At 43.8% G+C, this 16334-nt stretch overlaps 1 protein-coding gene across 1 annotated transcript in view; it reads left to right on the forward strand.

Annotated features, from left to right (window-relative positions):
- The window catches only part of DZIP1 (DAZ interacting zinc finger protein 1), a 327827-nt gene that overhangs the window by 111213 nt on the left and 200280 nt on the right, over positions 1 to 16334 (forward strand).

Genomic DNA, 16334 nt, shown 5'->3' on the forward strand with positions numbered 1-16334 from the left:
ATCAATTCTTTCCCCAGCCCTAGGGTTACCCTATGACCGGCCATTTTTTTTGTATTTTGAGAGTTCATCCGTTTTTTTTCAAGGGAACTAGGAACCCTGCACAACTGCAGACACACACGTACGCTCCAGTGAGGTCATGGTCATGTGATCTACTGGCGCATGCGTGGTGTTGCTGAGCAGCAGTCAGCTCGTGTCGTGCACATGAAGATTCACTATCTGACTGCTCCTAGTGCACTGGATGCAGCCCTGACAGCAGCTGCAAGGAGTGGACCCAGCAGGTCAGGAAGAGCCATCTCATCTTTTTGTTTTTTTGTTGTTGGACCTTTCACACTCCTGCTGTGCTGCTTTCTCTGGTTGCAGCACGGTGTCCCTGCCCCCTCCCTTCCTTCTCCCTCCAGGGACATGGACAAGGAGGCTGGCTGGGATGGCAGAGCCTGAGAGGGGAGAAGGAAAGGCATCAAGTAAGTGACAGGAGCCTGTGTACTACTGCAGAGCTGTTAAAAAGGTAGTGTAAACGAAATCACTGAAGCTGAAAAAAACCAGACTGTGGTTTCTAACTTCAACGAGATATAAAGTGTATTAAAAATGGAAGCTTTGCTTTGTCAGGCAAAACATTTGGGAGAACCTCACACAGCTGTGTATTAAGGTAGACTGCAGACTTTAAACCTTGTCTTTGTTCTTTTAGCTGGCTATGATTGATAAAGAACTCACATTTTCAAAACGATGGTTTGAACCCTTGTGTGTTCAGTATTAGGCTAAATTTAATCAGTTGTGGCTAGTCCAACTGCTTCATGACCTCTCCCATTGCCTTAGCAATGTATATATCCCACAAATGTGAATAAAATACTTCTCCTGCAAGACTTTGCTAGGCTGTGTTTTATTTCAGAATTTAGTTTCTTCAGAAAAGTTTTTTTAATTTGACTTTTTAAAAATCCCATATTATCCCAATGGGAGGGAGAGAAGGGAACAAGCTGCTCATAGATGGGAGGGATAGAGAAGGGGACAAGCTGCACATAAATGGAAGGTAAGGGAGAGAAGAGGGCAACATGCTATATATGGAGGTGAGGGAAGGGAAAAGGGGGAAATGCAGCACATGGATAGAAGGGGATGGAGAGGAGAAGAGAGGGGGACATGCTGCTCATGGATATTTACTTTTTTGGAAATGTTGATCTTTTCTAGCTTGTATTTAGAAGAGTACAGAAAATACATTTTCTGTTACTTTCACCAGTATTTTCACTGCTTATAGAATCTGGCTTTCTTTGTGGGGGGGGGGGGTTTAAGTCAAGGTGACTATGCAGCATGGCATGGAGGGGCAGGGACGGGGCTGGGGGCATGGCAGCATTTTATTTTTGTGTCCTCTTTTTTTGCTTTCGCAAATATGGTAACCCTACCCAGCCCGTCCTTCTTCTCCACTGCTTGCCTGCTATGAAGCAATAAAGAAAGGCTGCAGGCAGCGATTGAGAGAGGCTGGCAGCAGCGTTGGAGCTTCCCCTCTGCGAGTCCCGTCTAATTTCTTTCAACTTCCTGTTTCTGCCATAGGCGGGACTCGCAGAGGGAAGCTCCGACGCTGCCAGCCTCTCTCAATCGCTGCCTGCAGTCTTTCTTTATTGCTTCATAGCAGGCAGGCAGGCAGTGGAGAAGAAGGATAGGCTGGGGAAAGAATCGATAGAAGGGGAGGGCAGGGGAGAGAGGAGAATCGCTGGACATGGATGGAAGGAGAGGGCAGGGGAGAGGAGAATCGTTGGACATGGATCAGAGGGGAGGGAAGGGGAGAGAGGAGAATCGCTGGGCATGGCTGGCAGAGGAGGACAGGGGACAGAGGAGAATCGCTGGGCATGGGAGGGCAGAGGAGAGGGGAGACATGCTGGACATGGATGGAGGGGAGGGAACACAGGAAGGAGAAGCACATGGGTGGAAGGGGAGGGCATGGAAGAGAGGAGAAATGCTGGAAATGGATGGAGAGGAGAGCAGGAGACAGAGGAGAATCGCTGGACATGGGAGGGGAGGGCAGGGGAGAGAGGAGACATGCTGGATATGGATGGAGGGCAGGGAAGACAAGGAAGGAGATGCACATGGGTGGGAGGGGAGGGCATGGAAGAGAGGAGAAATGCTGGAAATGGATGGAGAGGAGAGCAGAAGACAGAGGAGAATTGCTGGACATGGATGGATGGAGGGGTTTGGGGGGAGAGAGGAGAAATGCTGGACTTGGATGGAGGAGAGGGGAGAGTGAATTATTGCTTTATATGAATACAAGGGAGGGAAGAGAGGAGAAATACTGGACATGGATGGAGGGAAGGAAGGAGAGAAGAGAAGTGCTGGACATGGATGGAGGGCGGAAAAGAAAAAAGAAGAAGATGCACATGGATGGAGATGAGGGAAAGGGAAGAGAGGAGAAAAACTGCACATGGATGGAGAAAATAGACAAAAGCTGGATCCACGTTATACCTCCTCCAGTCAATTCGACGGAGGAGGACACAGCTTTTACTTATGGATGTAGGGCAAGAAATGAAGGAGGAGAGTAAAGAAATAAATGGAAAGGAAACCCTGGAAACGGAGGTAAGAGAACAGATAGAGAGCAGCAGAATCAGAGACTGGGACCAATATGGATAGAAAAACAAAGTCACCAGACAACAAAGGTAGAAAAAATCATTTTATTTTCATTTTAGTGTTTGGAATATGTCCAATTTGAGAATTTACATCGGCTGTCTTATTTTGCACTGGGTATACTGGAGCTGTAACAGCTTGCAGAAATGATTTATAATGAAAAAAAAAATCATGTTATTTTTTCTCCTATACTAGTATATTATTTTCAATGATGTCTGTTTATATGCGCCATGGCTGGTATAAGGGGTGTGGCTAATGTGGGTGTGGCTATCATAGGGGTGGAGCCATATGTGGTGACCCTGCCCATAATGAGTACCGGCATCTTTTTTTCTACAAAAAAAGCACTGATTTTAAGTAATGCTAGGAGACTAGAACTGTACTTACTGATTGGATGATTGCTGCTATTTTAATTGAGCTATTTGTTTCTATGTAGAGCTGATCTAATCAGAGGTTCCTAACTGGTATGTTGTGTGGAAATGTGAGGTGTGCTTCAAAATTTGCACTGCCTGTAGAGAGGTGATAGGGAGAGGAAAAGCTGAATACCACTTTTCCCATCGTCCCCTGTTGGCAGGAGGAGTTAGTAACTACCACATCTTACTTGCTGTTACTATTTCCTTTATCAGCCTTCCTCTGAACTAAGAACTGCATAGAGCTAGTGGGTCTTGTGTAACTATGAGGCTTGATATGAGTTAAACTTAAGAGAAAATCAGATGATGGAGGAGCCAGTAGCAGCAAGTAAGAAGAGCTACTCACACAGTTCTTTTTATTAGCTGGTGGTGATCTGTGGAGGGAAAGATGGTGATTATGAGAGGAAGGGGGTGGAAAGGAAATGTAACAGAGAGAGGAAGTGATGATGCTGAGAAGGTGGAAATGAAAGGTGGGAAAAAGAAAGAAGTGATATGATGCCAGGAGATACAGAAGGAAGGAAGAGATGTGACCTTAAGAGGTGAGGAATAAGGGAAGGAAACTGGTGTTAGATGGTGTGTGTGTAATGGTGGAGGGCAAGCAGGTGATTGTGTGCCATAACACATTAACCCAGTTTCAGGTGTATTTGACAAATACTGATCTAATCATCTAACTTTGATTCAAAAGTAATTCCTAAGGCCTCAGAATATAGTTTAATTAAAGTTAGACCCTAAGAGGGTAATTTTATAAAGGGAAATGAGACTTGATATACCGCCTTTCTGAGGTTTTTGCAACTACATTCAAAGCGGTTTACATATATTTAGGTACTTATTTTATACCAGGGGCAATGGAGGGTTAAGTGACTTGCCCAGAGTCACAAGGAGCTGCACTGGGAATCGAATTCAGTTCCCCAGGATCAAAGTCCACTGCACTAACCACTAGGCTACTCCTCCACTCTAAGAGAGTAATTGATTTATATACGTAAATATGCTCATGTAATAAAGACCAATGTAAAGGTACACACCATGACATGATGATCCATGTTGGAAGTGTGTAAAGGATGGAGTTTGGGTGGAACATGAGTGGAGTTTGCTCGTTTATAAAATTGACTAGTCTACACACGTAGTTGCAAATCCAGGTTCAGTGATTTTAAACCTACTTGAGAACAACTCTAAGTGTTTGTGCTTGCAATGTAAGTGCGATTTCTGCTGCTTACACTACAATATAGGTGCAATTTCTGCTGCTTGCACTAATATTTTATAGGCACCTATATCTCCTATAAAATAGTGCCTAAGTAGACACCTTTTTGTTCTTTTAAACCAGGTGCCCTGTTATACAATTACACTGTAGCTGCATATTATGAACAGTTAAGGTGACTACAAGATTAATGCGCCCGTTTACTAAGCCGTGCTAGTGGCTGGCCTGGCACTAATGCCGACAGAGCCCATTCGAAGTGAATGGGTTCTGCTGGCATTAGCACTGGGACAGCCGCTAGCGCAGCCTAGTAAACAGACTGCCTTGCCAGTTGAGGATGGCATTGCCCTGAAAGACCTGTCAACCTCACTTGGTTTGCTGATTTGATGTGTCTTATCTGTGCTTCTGTATTACAAACTTGCATTGTGAACCTGCCTAAATGTTCTTGTAACATTTCACATTGGGAAACCTTTTATAACTTTACTGTGCCTTTTTCTTTCTCCACATTGAGCTCATAGGGCAGGGATTCAGAGTGGGGAACAGTGTCCTAAATGTGGTACACCCCAAGCTACTTTGGGCCATATGTTTTGGCATTGTGCATGGGTTCAACATTTTTGGCTGTACGTTTGCACAACATTAATGCCTCTTTTAGTGGGTTTCTATTGAGGATGGCTATAACCTGTTTATTGTGGGACCCGGAGATGGGTGGGTGGGTAGGGTTGGGAGGTTCTTTTTGTATTGTTCATCGAAATTAATGCAATTTTAAATTTGTTGTATTTGTTTTTTTTTGACTCAATAAAGATGATTATTACATATAAATCCAAAGGCTTCCAGAGATTTACATATCTGTGCCTGATATGGCCATGTTTCTCAGGGGCTAAATTACTTAAAAAGAAAATCAAACAAAAACACATATATGAATATATGTAAAATCAAATACAAAACTGAGAGACTTACTTAGAAATTAAAACCATATCTCATTTGGAGATGACTCTTTAACTGTATAAACAAATGACCACATGAAAAAAAAGGATAACTAAAAACTATACATAAATAAAAGTAACAGTTATAAAAAACAGCTTAAAATGAAAAGGGGCAATGGCTTACCTAGCTGGTATAAAATTACAAACTTCACCATGTCTGGGCCAACAAATAACAAGGTTAAAAGCACTGAAGTGTGAAAAAGAAACTTCACCTCACATAGAACTGAAAACGACTGTGAAGCACTTTTAAAACTTTGAAGCAAAAGCCAAACAAACTACTTACATACTCCTTCCTCTGGGTGTGTTTGTATAATTTGAGAAAATAAACTTGCTGGGACAACCTAGCATACATAATTAATGTAAGGAGCCTAAAAACAAATTAAAAACTTATTTTCAATAGAACTGAAACTAACAGGTATTTACCAGTAAAAACATATAATACTGTTCAAAAAATGTTTTAAAAGAGTATTATGTACAGTAAAATGTCTGTGGTGACTAAAAAATGGCTGTGCCCCAACTTGACATTTTGTCCTTTAGATTGTAAGCTCCTTTGAGCAGGGACTGTCCTTCTTTGTTAAACTGTACAGCGCTGCCTAACCCTAGTAGCGCTCTAGAAATGTTAAGTAGTAGTAGTGCTGACTATGAAAAAAATGGTTTTAAAATTCAAATCCAAAATGCTTAAACATCTTGAGATGTTTGCCATTCCATAACTACTAAAAATATACCTAAAAAACATATCAAGTTCTCAAAACGTTAAAAAGGTTAAAAATGTGGTAGAACACATTGAAAACATTGCTATGCTTTCAATGATATTTGTTCGTTCCAATGACGTCATCAATACGTTCCAACCATGGAAGAAATAAAGTATCAAAAAAACCCTTTAAATCCTTTGAGGAACAGCTTGCAGACACTGCAGACACGTGAGTAGCCCACTCCAGTGAGCGCCAGGCACTGAGAATTGCACAAGGGCACCTCGCAGCATCGATTAGGACCTCAGATGTGGCGGTCCTTCCTTTTCCCTTGGCAACTGTCTTCGGCGGCGATAGTGGGCATATGCCTTTTTTTTGGACCCAGTTCTCTTAGCCTGCTCACTGTAGCTGGGGGTCCTTGGGCAAAACAGAGATGTAGGCTGCGCCAAGTGGTGCCTGTGAGGAAAGACGGTTATTCAGGAAGCTGTTCATCCTCTCTCATAGGCACCACCTAGGGCAGCCAACATTTCCCTTTTGCTCAGCAACCCCTGGCTGCAGCAGCAGCAGTGAGTAGGCACAGATTCTGCTCCTGTTGAGTACCTAACAGTGGCCCTGAAAAGGCGGCACCAAAGCGCCCAAACCTCATGTACCCAAAGTAGAACAGGGATGAAAGTCCCTTAACTTGCAATAAGGAAATGTACTCCCCTTATATTTCTGTGCCTGATAGATGTTTGCCCAGTGGCTCAGAACAGTTATAAGAAAACATGTTCTGCTAAAACCTGTTATCATTTTTTCTGTCTTCCATCTGGAAATGCCTCATAAATATTGAGTAGGGAGAGAGCACGGCCTTTTCAACTTGAGCCCAATGAACAGTAGAATCTTTCCAGTAGTAGGCTGAAAGGGCTTTTAATATAGACACAGTAGAGTAGCGGCAAAGATTCGGGAAATTCAGCCCTCCCCAGTCCTTATTTTGTTGTAATCTTTTCAGCTGAATTTTTTCCCCTTTTCCCCTGCCAAATAGAGCTCTTCCCAATCCCAAAACTGGCTCTGGGGAATAGGAATTGGTAACACTGATAATAATAAAAAAAACGAAAAACGGCAGCTTAGGCAAAATCATCATGTTGGTGGCTACTACCCTACTACCATGTCAATATAAGAGATCTCCACCCTTATAGTTCCTGTTGTATTTTGAGGGACATGGGAGTATGATTTAAAGAATATAAGTTTTCTACATCATTACACTTCAAGATATCTTATGCCCTTAACTGCAATCTTAAAGGGAAAATTGGATCATAATTCCCAAGATGTGATACTAAACAAATTGCCTCAGTTTTATCAATATTAGCTTTAAAACCACAAATAGCACTAAACCTTTTCAGTGCAAGTAGCAACTGGGGGCACACCTTAGCGAGTCACACTTAAATATTAAGGTATTGTTTGCATAGAGTAGTATTTTGTGTTCTTCCTGATCTACCCTATTAGGAAGACCATTTGCAGTTGATCTTAGATGCATTGCTAATGGTTCAATTGCTAGAGCAAATAAGTGTTACATGGGACAGCCCTGATGGGTACCTGTACCAAGCAAAAAAGGTTCTGACTGTATCCCGTTAATCATTATGGAACTTTGCGGCTTCCTATATAAAGCCTGCACCCACTTACCAAAGTTCCCTTTTAGCCCTACCTGCTGCAACAATTCAAAAAGGTACTCCCACTCCACCTAGTCAAAGGCTTTTTTTCAGCATCTAGTGCTACACATACCTCCTTCTCCTTCTTATATTGAATGAGATCTATTAAATTAATTGTTTTCCTGATATTATCGCCCGTAAATCTGCTTTTAACAAATCTAGTCACCCTGGTGAGCTATCAGGGATAAGATGTTTTCAAGCTCGGTGGCCAGAATCTTTGAATATTTTAATATCGGTACTCAATAAAGCTATGGGCTGGTAATTAGGAGGGCTGTGGAGTTGATACACTCTAGACCTTCAACTCTGACGCCTCTATTTTTCTACTGTCCAACTCTGATTCCAGCTCCTACTATGTTTAATAAATCTAAGAGAAATTTGTACACTGCCCAGACCTGACTTTCAGATTGGACAGTATAGAAAATTGTAAATAACCATAAATCATTAATTACAGAAATATAGGATATTTCTTTACAAATAGACCACAAAATATATTTATTTGAAATTTGAACAAAGAAACTAAAGAAAAAATGCTGTTAAATGAGAATATGCAGTACACTGTTGTACATTTTTATTTTTAAGCTGGAGTCAAAGTTGGTTCATTTTTACTGACTCTGACTCCAGCTCCACCCAAAATTGCTTTCAACTCAAACTCCACCTCCGACTCTGATTCCAACTCCACAGTCCTGGTAATTTGCACGTTTAGAGCCATCTTTCCCTGGATTCAAGAGTACTACTACATTTGCTTTATACATAGAGGGAGACAGAGATGCTTCCAGCAACACCTCATTATACACTTGTCAGAATCCCAGTTATCTCTTGGGAGAGGATTTGATATATCTCCCCCAAAATCCCATTCTCCCCTGGGGATTTGCCTTTTGAGGGTGTCCTTATGACCTTTTTTCACCTCTACTTGAATAATTAGTTTATTCCAAAGGGGGGGGGGGGGGGGGGGGGAGCAAACTCTTTCCAGAACCATAGATAATTTAGCTGCTTTAATGTAGCTGGAAATCTCCTCTATGGAGGCCTGTAATTCTGATCTATCTATCTATCTATCTATCTATCTATCTATCTATCTATCTATCTATCTATCTATCTATCTATCTATCTATCTATCTATCTATCTATCTATCTATCTATCTATCGCACAACCCCAGCGTTCTAAATGAAGCCACCACCGGAAGTTGAAATCCATTTTGATGGCCATGCTCCTGCTCTCTCCATATGTGAGTCATCCCCCCCCCCCCCCCCCCCCCCCCCCAAAACAAGCTAGCGCTCGTTTCATTGCTCTGAGAAACGGGCCTTCTTTACTAGCATATATATATAAATAATTTTTTTTTCTTTTAAATCCCTATATTCCTCAGTTTTATCTGTGTTTAGTTAATATTTGCCTCTGCTTTCCAACAATCTGACTGACTCATCTGGTATTCCCTTTCTGCCTAAACTGCCGTTCCAAAACTTTCCCTGTTCTGTTCCTAAATTCCAAGAAATCACTTCTGTTCTTAGCACCAAATAGAATTCGGTAATTGCTCCAACAATTCCTGCCTTTGCTTATTGTGGCATTTTGTTTCCTCTTATGCAGCCTGCTGAATCCCCCCTCTCCTGCCAAACATATGCCATCTCCACCTCCCAAAATGCTAATGCCTACTTCTCCATTAGCATTAGCCTGTAACTAATCCTACCATTTATTTTTTAAAGTTGATTTGAACCTGTCATTTGCCAACAGTCTTGACCATAATGGGAGCATGGTTACATACAAAGATCACCACTCCTCTCTGCTTAGACCCATAGAAAGAATAATAAACTGCTCCCCAATCCTAATTTTTCAATTTGTCCAACTCCTAAGGTTTAAGATGTGTTTTTTGTAGAGGGGCAATATCAGTATTTATTTACATCTTTCAGTTTCTTTAAAACTTTTTCTTTTTTAGGTGGTGATTGAGGCCTCCTACATTCCAGGTTGCTATATTATATGTGAGATCAACCGGAGGTCACGTGATGCACTGAGAGCAGCAGCAGTGTACACGCTGTGCTCCGGGGTCCCCTCTCCGTTATAACGCTACAGAACGATTAAAAATCCCCTCTGCGACAACCAGGTATGGTGAACGGGACTAAGAAGAGTGTATGGAAGCATACCTGGTCTCAATGCCCGCCGGAACAGCGAAAAGAAGCGCAAAAGTCGAAAAAGGCAAAACACAGCTGACGGCGATCGAGTCCAAGATGGCGGAACACGCGACCACAGCGCAGCCAGAGTTTTCAGACAAACAGCTCGCGCAAATCACAGCAGCGGTCGGGACTGCTCTGGAATCCAGATTTGAGGTGCTTGCTGGTCAATTAGGCAAGTTGGAGGCAAGCATGGTTGACACCACGAAGCGTACATCAGAACTAGAAAAACGCGTGTCGGATGCAGAAGACCTGTGGAACAGCAGTCTGCCGGTGATTAAGGACCTGAAAGAGAAACTAAAAGCTCAGAGTGAAAAGCTTGAAGATCTTGAGAGCAGACCCGTCGGTCAAACATAAGAATAGTTGGGATACCTGAATCTACACCGGAAAAGAACTTGGGGCCCCTGCTAGAAACATGGCTGCAAAAGGAGTTTGCACTCTCTGACAGCCGCGGGATCTTTTGTATTGAAAGGGTGCATCGTCTGGGCAGACTGCAACCTGTGAATTCAAAGCCACGCGTCATGATTGTGAAAATTCACAATTACATTCACAGAGAGGAAATTCTGCAAGGATACAGGTCCAAAAGAGGCTCGTTACGATACAATGGGAACCCGATTTTGATTTTCCCAGACTACCCGGTGGGTGTCCAAGAGAAACGAAGGCGCTTTCTTTCACCCGGTGTGTTCGAAGTTGGTAGAGAAAAAGATTCGTTTCACACTATCCTATCCCACAACTTTAAAGATCCAAATAGAAGGAAAGTAGAACACCTTTGACTCAGAAAAAGTAGCTATGGAATTTATAAATACACAACTGACCGGGCACAATAGCACCCCCTGAATGGGTCCAGCCAAGTGGACGTCAACTGAGGCAAGAGAGTGAGAACATTAAAGCTGGACTAATGGGACAGGGATAGAAAGGGGATTACGCTGGTGAATATGTTTTTTCCTGTTATTATACTGTTATGTAGTAATAGTAATTTAGACGGGGAGGCGACCCCTGCACTAGGGTGACCCCTGGCGATGAGTGGTACTTCATCGCAAAGTCCTGTGTTCTGTTGGGGTTCTAGGGGACGGGAGGGCAGGGAGGAATTGGGTGGGAGGCTTGGACATGGAAGGGTAGGGGGAGAATCTTGTGAGCTATACTTTAATAATCCCAGAGGGCAGAATGTTGCACCACCTGTATGTAATGTGAGGAGAGGTGTTGTGGAAGAATGGGTGTGGGGGAGGTGCTGGACCCCCAGACTCAACGCTGTTTGCACATTAATCTTATGGATGACTTTCACAATCAGGGGGGTCTTCTCCATATAAACTAATAACTTGGAATGTGGGGGGGGGGGGGGGATCTCCTCCCCAATAAAACGAAAAAAGGTCCTCACGCACCTAAAACGGCTTAAAGCCGACATTGCTTGTATTCAAGAGACCAGACTCTCAGATGGGGAGCATGAAAAGTTAAAGAGAATGTGGGTAGGACAAGTGGACTATGTCTCATCGGGAGGGAGAAGGGGGGGAGTGGCGATACTATATCAGAAACATTTAACTTATTCATCAGAGATTCTTCTACGAGATACTGATGGGAGATATCTGATGGTCAAGCTGACATTACAAGGGAGGGAAATATATTTGCTGTCGATTTATGCTCCCACTCCCCAAGCCCCAGAGTTTTTTCCTAGCCTACTTCGGGCCCTACTTCCCTATCAGGATAAGATGATAATATTAGCGGGGGATATGAATGCTATAATGGACACAGAGGTAGACTGTATGGGAAGAAGGAACATGGGGGCAGATAACAGAAAGGGACAGGATATACTATCTTCTTTTGTGACCTCCCTCGGGTTAGTAGATACCTGGAGGGCCCTACACCCAGAAGGTAGAGATTTTACACATAGGTCTCGGGCACATGGGACATGGGCGCGGTTAGATTACATATTGGTGTCTGCGCCCATGTTCCCATGTGTTATAGACGCACACATAGACCAGGAAGTAATTTCTGATCATTCTCCCATGTGGATCAATCTGGACATATGGATGGGTCATCAGACAGTACGGCATTGGAGATTTCCCGATTTTTTAGTGAAGGACACAGATTTTACTGCTTTCTTACAACAGAAATGGGAGGAGTTTGCCCTACACAACCAGCAACACAGATCAGACCACGGTTTGTACTGGTGCACCGCAAAAGCAGTAGTGAGGGGGGAGGTTATCTCCTACATACTGTAGCTGCACGGAAAAAAAAAAAAGTAGCAGCCAGCATCATAAACCTGACGAGACAACTGAGTACGGTCAAACGTACATTCATAAACTCTCCAACACAGACACACAGGGATAACTATGAGGCGTTACAGGTTGCAATAAATTCTTTAATACAAGAGCAAACACAAAAGAGCTTAACCTACCAAAAATTCAGATTGCATAAGTATGGGAACAGACAGGGTGGTTTATTGGCAAAGATGGTCAGGCCCTGGGTGGGAAACCGCACTATAAATGCCTTGAAAGATACATGGGGGACCATGATAAACCAAACAAGCAAATTATTGCATTTGCTGCAGAACCATTTTAGAGACTTGTATGCCCCCACTGAAACACCATCCAGAGCAGAAGTGGACAAGTTTTTGGCTACTTCGGGGATGCCCAAATTGGATCATGGGGCCCGGGAATGCTTAGAATTACCCCTGCAACCAAAAGAGCTCCAGCAGGCTATCTTGTGGACTCAAGTTGGGCTCAGCACCAGGAGTCGACGGGTTTTCAGGGGAATTTTACAAAACATTGCAGTTATCTCTAGTCCTAGCATTATTAGATTATTACCAAGCTGTGATAGAAGCAGGGGAGTTTCCTAAGTATGAAAATACAGCCTTGATTACACTATTACTTAAACCGCGTAAAAAGGCAGAGGACCCAAACTTATATCGCCCCATTTCTCTCATCAACGTTGATATCAAGCTCCTGGCAAAGATCCTGGCCAATAGACTGATAGAGTTTATCCCTGCCCTCATAAGCCCGGCACAGGTGGGGTTCATCCCCAAGCGACACTCCGTTCTCCATGTGCGGAGAATTCTCTTAGCCATGGCTCAGTGCGCCTGTAAGCAGGAGCCCTGTATGTTATTCAGCTTAGACGCCGCAAAGGCGTTTGACCATGTGGACTGGGGATTCTTGTTTGGGGTGCTGGAGTGGATGGAATTTCCGGGGGGATTTCTACAGACTATCCGAGTGTTATATGCAGGTCTGGGCGCACACATGGTGGCAAATGGTGGAAGATCTGAGTGGTTCCCAGTTCGAAGGGGAATAAGGCAGTGGTGTCCCTTGTCCCCGTTTCTATTTGATCTTTTCGTTGGAGCCTCTGATAAGGGTGCTAAATGGTACAAGGGAAATTAAAGGGGTGACCATGGGTGAGGAAGAAGTGAAAACCTTGGCGTATGCAGATGATATTTTGCTGGTTTTGAGAGAACCCCAGGCCTCTTTGCAACATGCTTTAAGAATGCTAAGACAATATGGGGTCATATGGGGTCTTGTCAGGGTTCTCGTTGAATCTACAGAAATCATGTGCATTGGCAGTGGATGACACACTGCGCCACACTTGGAAGGGGAACTTCCCATTACGATGGGCGGACAAGGAATTAAAATATTTGGGTATCTTGATTCTGAGGGACCTGTCCTCTTTATACAAAATCAATGTTGGTCCCATGTTGGAGAGCATGAAACACAAATTGACTCTGTGGAGTGTGCTACCATTATCTTTGTGGGGGCGTGTCGCACTTTTTAATATGCTCATGGCACCGAGATGGCTCTACATTTTTCAACAGCTTCCTCTGTTCTTGAGAGAGAGAGAGAGAGAAGAAAGGATTATGAATAGGCTTTACTCAGACCTTTCTTTGGCAGGGTAAGCGCCCTAGACTGCCATTGTCAGTGATCACTACTCCTAGGGAGCAGGGCGGGATGGGGGCTTCTGAGCCTGAGAAACCTTTCGATAGCATGTGCAATACGGCATATTAACGATTGGTTTCGGGGAACGACAGAATTTTCTAATACTGCTATCAAGACTTACATCTTCCCCACGATACTTTAACTATCTCTTGCACACGGGACATCGGCTGCCCCCCCAGGCCTGCCAAAGACACCCCCTACTACAGTCGCTTAGAGCTACCTGGAGGTGGATGTGTCGGAGGCACAATTTTGGTCAATGGGCGAAATGGGAAATAATTTACTTGACACAAGTTGTTAATGAGGAGGAGCAACTTAAGCCACTCAATACCATAGTTGAGGAGTTTGGTATCAATGGGATGAACTACTTTGCCTATGCTCAATTAAAACATTATGTGACTTCCTTGTTGTGGACAGATTTAACAGAGGATGTAGTAGATATATTAACTGAAAACTACTCCCTGGGGGCTCAGCTGTCGGTTCCCCTGAGGTTCCATCAGCAGCAGCTAAAAGATACCACCCAGGAAATAGATTATATACGGTTGGCCAGAACATGGTCAGAAGATTTAGGTTGCAGAATTACACCTGACATATGTAAGGGATTTCTTGGAAACATATATCGGATGCACCTGTCTGTCCCACAGTGTGAGCGTCTGTATGGATTCATTATGAGAACATACATGGCTCCAAGGAGAGCAGCTCGAGTAATTGAATCCTGCGATGGTACCTGCACACGATGTAGGAGTGGGTCGGCCACCCTAGGACATATGTTTTGGCTTTGCCCCCTGGTGAAGCAGTTTTGGGGGGCTGAATTTCATTCACTACAAAAACTATGGGGGTGTACATTGGTGTGTGACCCCTTGATACTTTTTTATAATTATAAATTTACGGGGACACCACCTAAGAGGTTTAAAAGATATGTGCAGTGGGTGACATTCTTTGGAATTTCCACGATTTTGAAATCCTGGTGGTCGGACGTGGGTCCCCCCTTAGCTTGTTGGCGAGCACAGTTAATACAGCAAATGAAGCTTGATTGATGCAGGGTGCAATCTCTGGACAGCACAGAGGGTGAGGAATTCCGCACACTGTGGGAACCTTTGTGGTTGACCTTGCCTTCAGGAGCGAGAAGTTATATTCTAAACATTTGAAATAGTTCACATGGAGGGGCTGGGGAAGGTTGGGGGGGGGGGGGGTTGCTACAGGGGCACAGGGAAGGGTTTGGGGTTAGAACTAGGGGAAGAGGGCGTGGGTTATATATTGTTTGTATAAGCTAAAATTCAACATTGCTGACCTAGAGTGTATGTTTTCTTTCTTCAGTTTTGTGATGTATTACTCTGTAACTGTTGTTAATAAAAATGATTTTCCATATGTGAGATCAACCATTGTTTGTGAAACATAATCTCAGTATTCCATTTTAGCATATTCTTTCAGATCCCCTTTTTACCCATACCTCTCCTCGATCTGTCTTCTTTTTCCATTCCCTATTACTTGCCCCCAAATAGCCCAACCCCACCCTCTCCCAAAAATTCCCAACTCAAACACAGATCCCTCCTTTCATCCCTCCACTTTTCCATAGCAACCTACCTTCCCCCATTAGATCTTCTACATAAACAGTACAAGCACAAAGGAGTACAGGCTGGCTGAAGGACAATCCAATACAGAAGATGGTGCTTTAAAAGATGCTTTATTTGCTGCTTGGACACAAAGAACCCGACATGGTCCGTGTTTTGGCGTCACAGAACGCTTGCCTCAGGGGTCACAATAGTGTTCTTAAAGACATACATAGGTGTGTCATGCATAAACAAAATTCTGCTCTGTATGATAAAATAACAAAAATGAAAAATCATAAACCTAATGACGTGGAGGGGCATAATCGAACGGGGGCCCCGCCCAAGTTTTCCTGAGGGAGTCCTCACAGGACATCCTCGCGAAGGGGCGGGAAAACCCGTATTATTGAAACGAAAGATGGGCGGCCATCTTTCGTTTCGATAATATGGTTGGGGACGCCCAAATCTCAACATTTAGGTCGACCTTAGAGATGGTCGACCTAAATGTTGAGATGGTGGACCTTAGAGATGGTCGTCCCCGTTTTCAGCGATAATGGAAACCGAGGACACCCATCTCAAAAATGACCAAATCCAAGCCCTTTGGTCGTGGGAGGAGCCAGCATTCGTAGTGCACTGGTCCCCTTGACATGCTAGAACACCAACCGGGCACCCTAGGGGGCACTGCAGTGGACTAACTGATGCACTAACTGAACGGAAAAAGCCCTTCCCTTACTGATCCCTTAGCGATTCGGAAAGGAATGGGCATGCTTGAAGGAAATCGCATGCAAATGAGCTGCTCGCTGTTAGCTGATTGGCACACGATTTCCTTCCTAAGGAGGGAAAGCCAGTGTAGAGCAGCCAAGCGTTATGCTTGGCTGCTCTGCGCATGCCAAAGACTGCTTCATACACCCAGACAAACTGCGTGTAGTGCTCGTCAGGGACGTCTTTTTTTTTTTTTTGAGTGTGGGTGAAGGACGTCCAAGTGTTAGGTGCCTTCACTATGCCTCCGTCCCTGCGACGGGCAGTTGAGGACATCCAAAATGTGGATGTTTCTGTGAGAAGGACATCCATGCCTTTGTTATGCCTCCGACAACCCCTTTATTTATTTGGATTTTGGATCACAAGTAGTAGCAGTGGGATTTGAACCAGCCAACTC

The sequence above is a fragment of the Microcaecilia unicolor genome, chromosome 4 (assembly GCF_901765095.1).
Source record: "Microcaecilia unicolor chromosome 4, aMicUni1.1, whole genome shotgun sequence".
Lineage (NCBI taxonomy): Eukaryota > Metazoa > Chordata > Amphibia > Gymnophiona > Siphonopidae > Microcaecilia > Microcaecilia unicolor.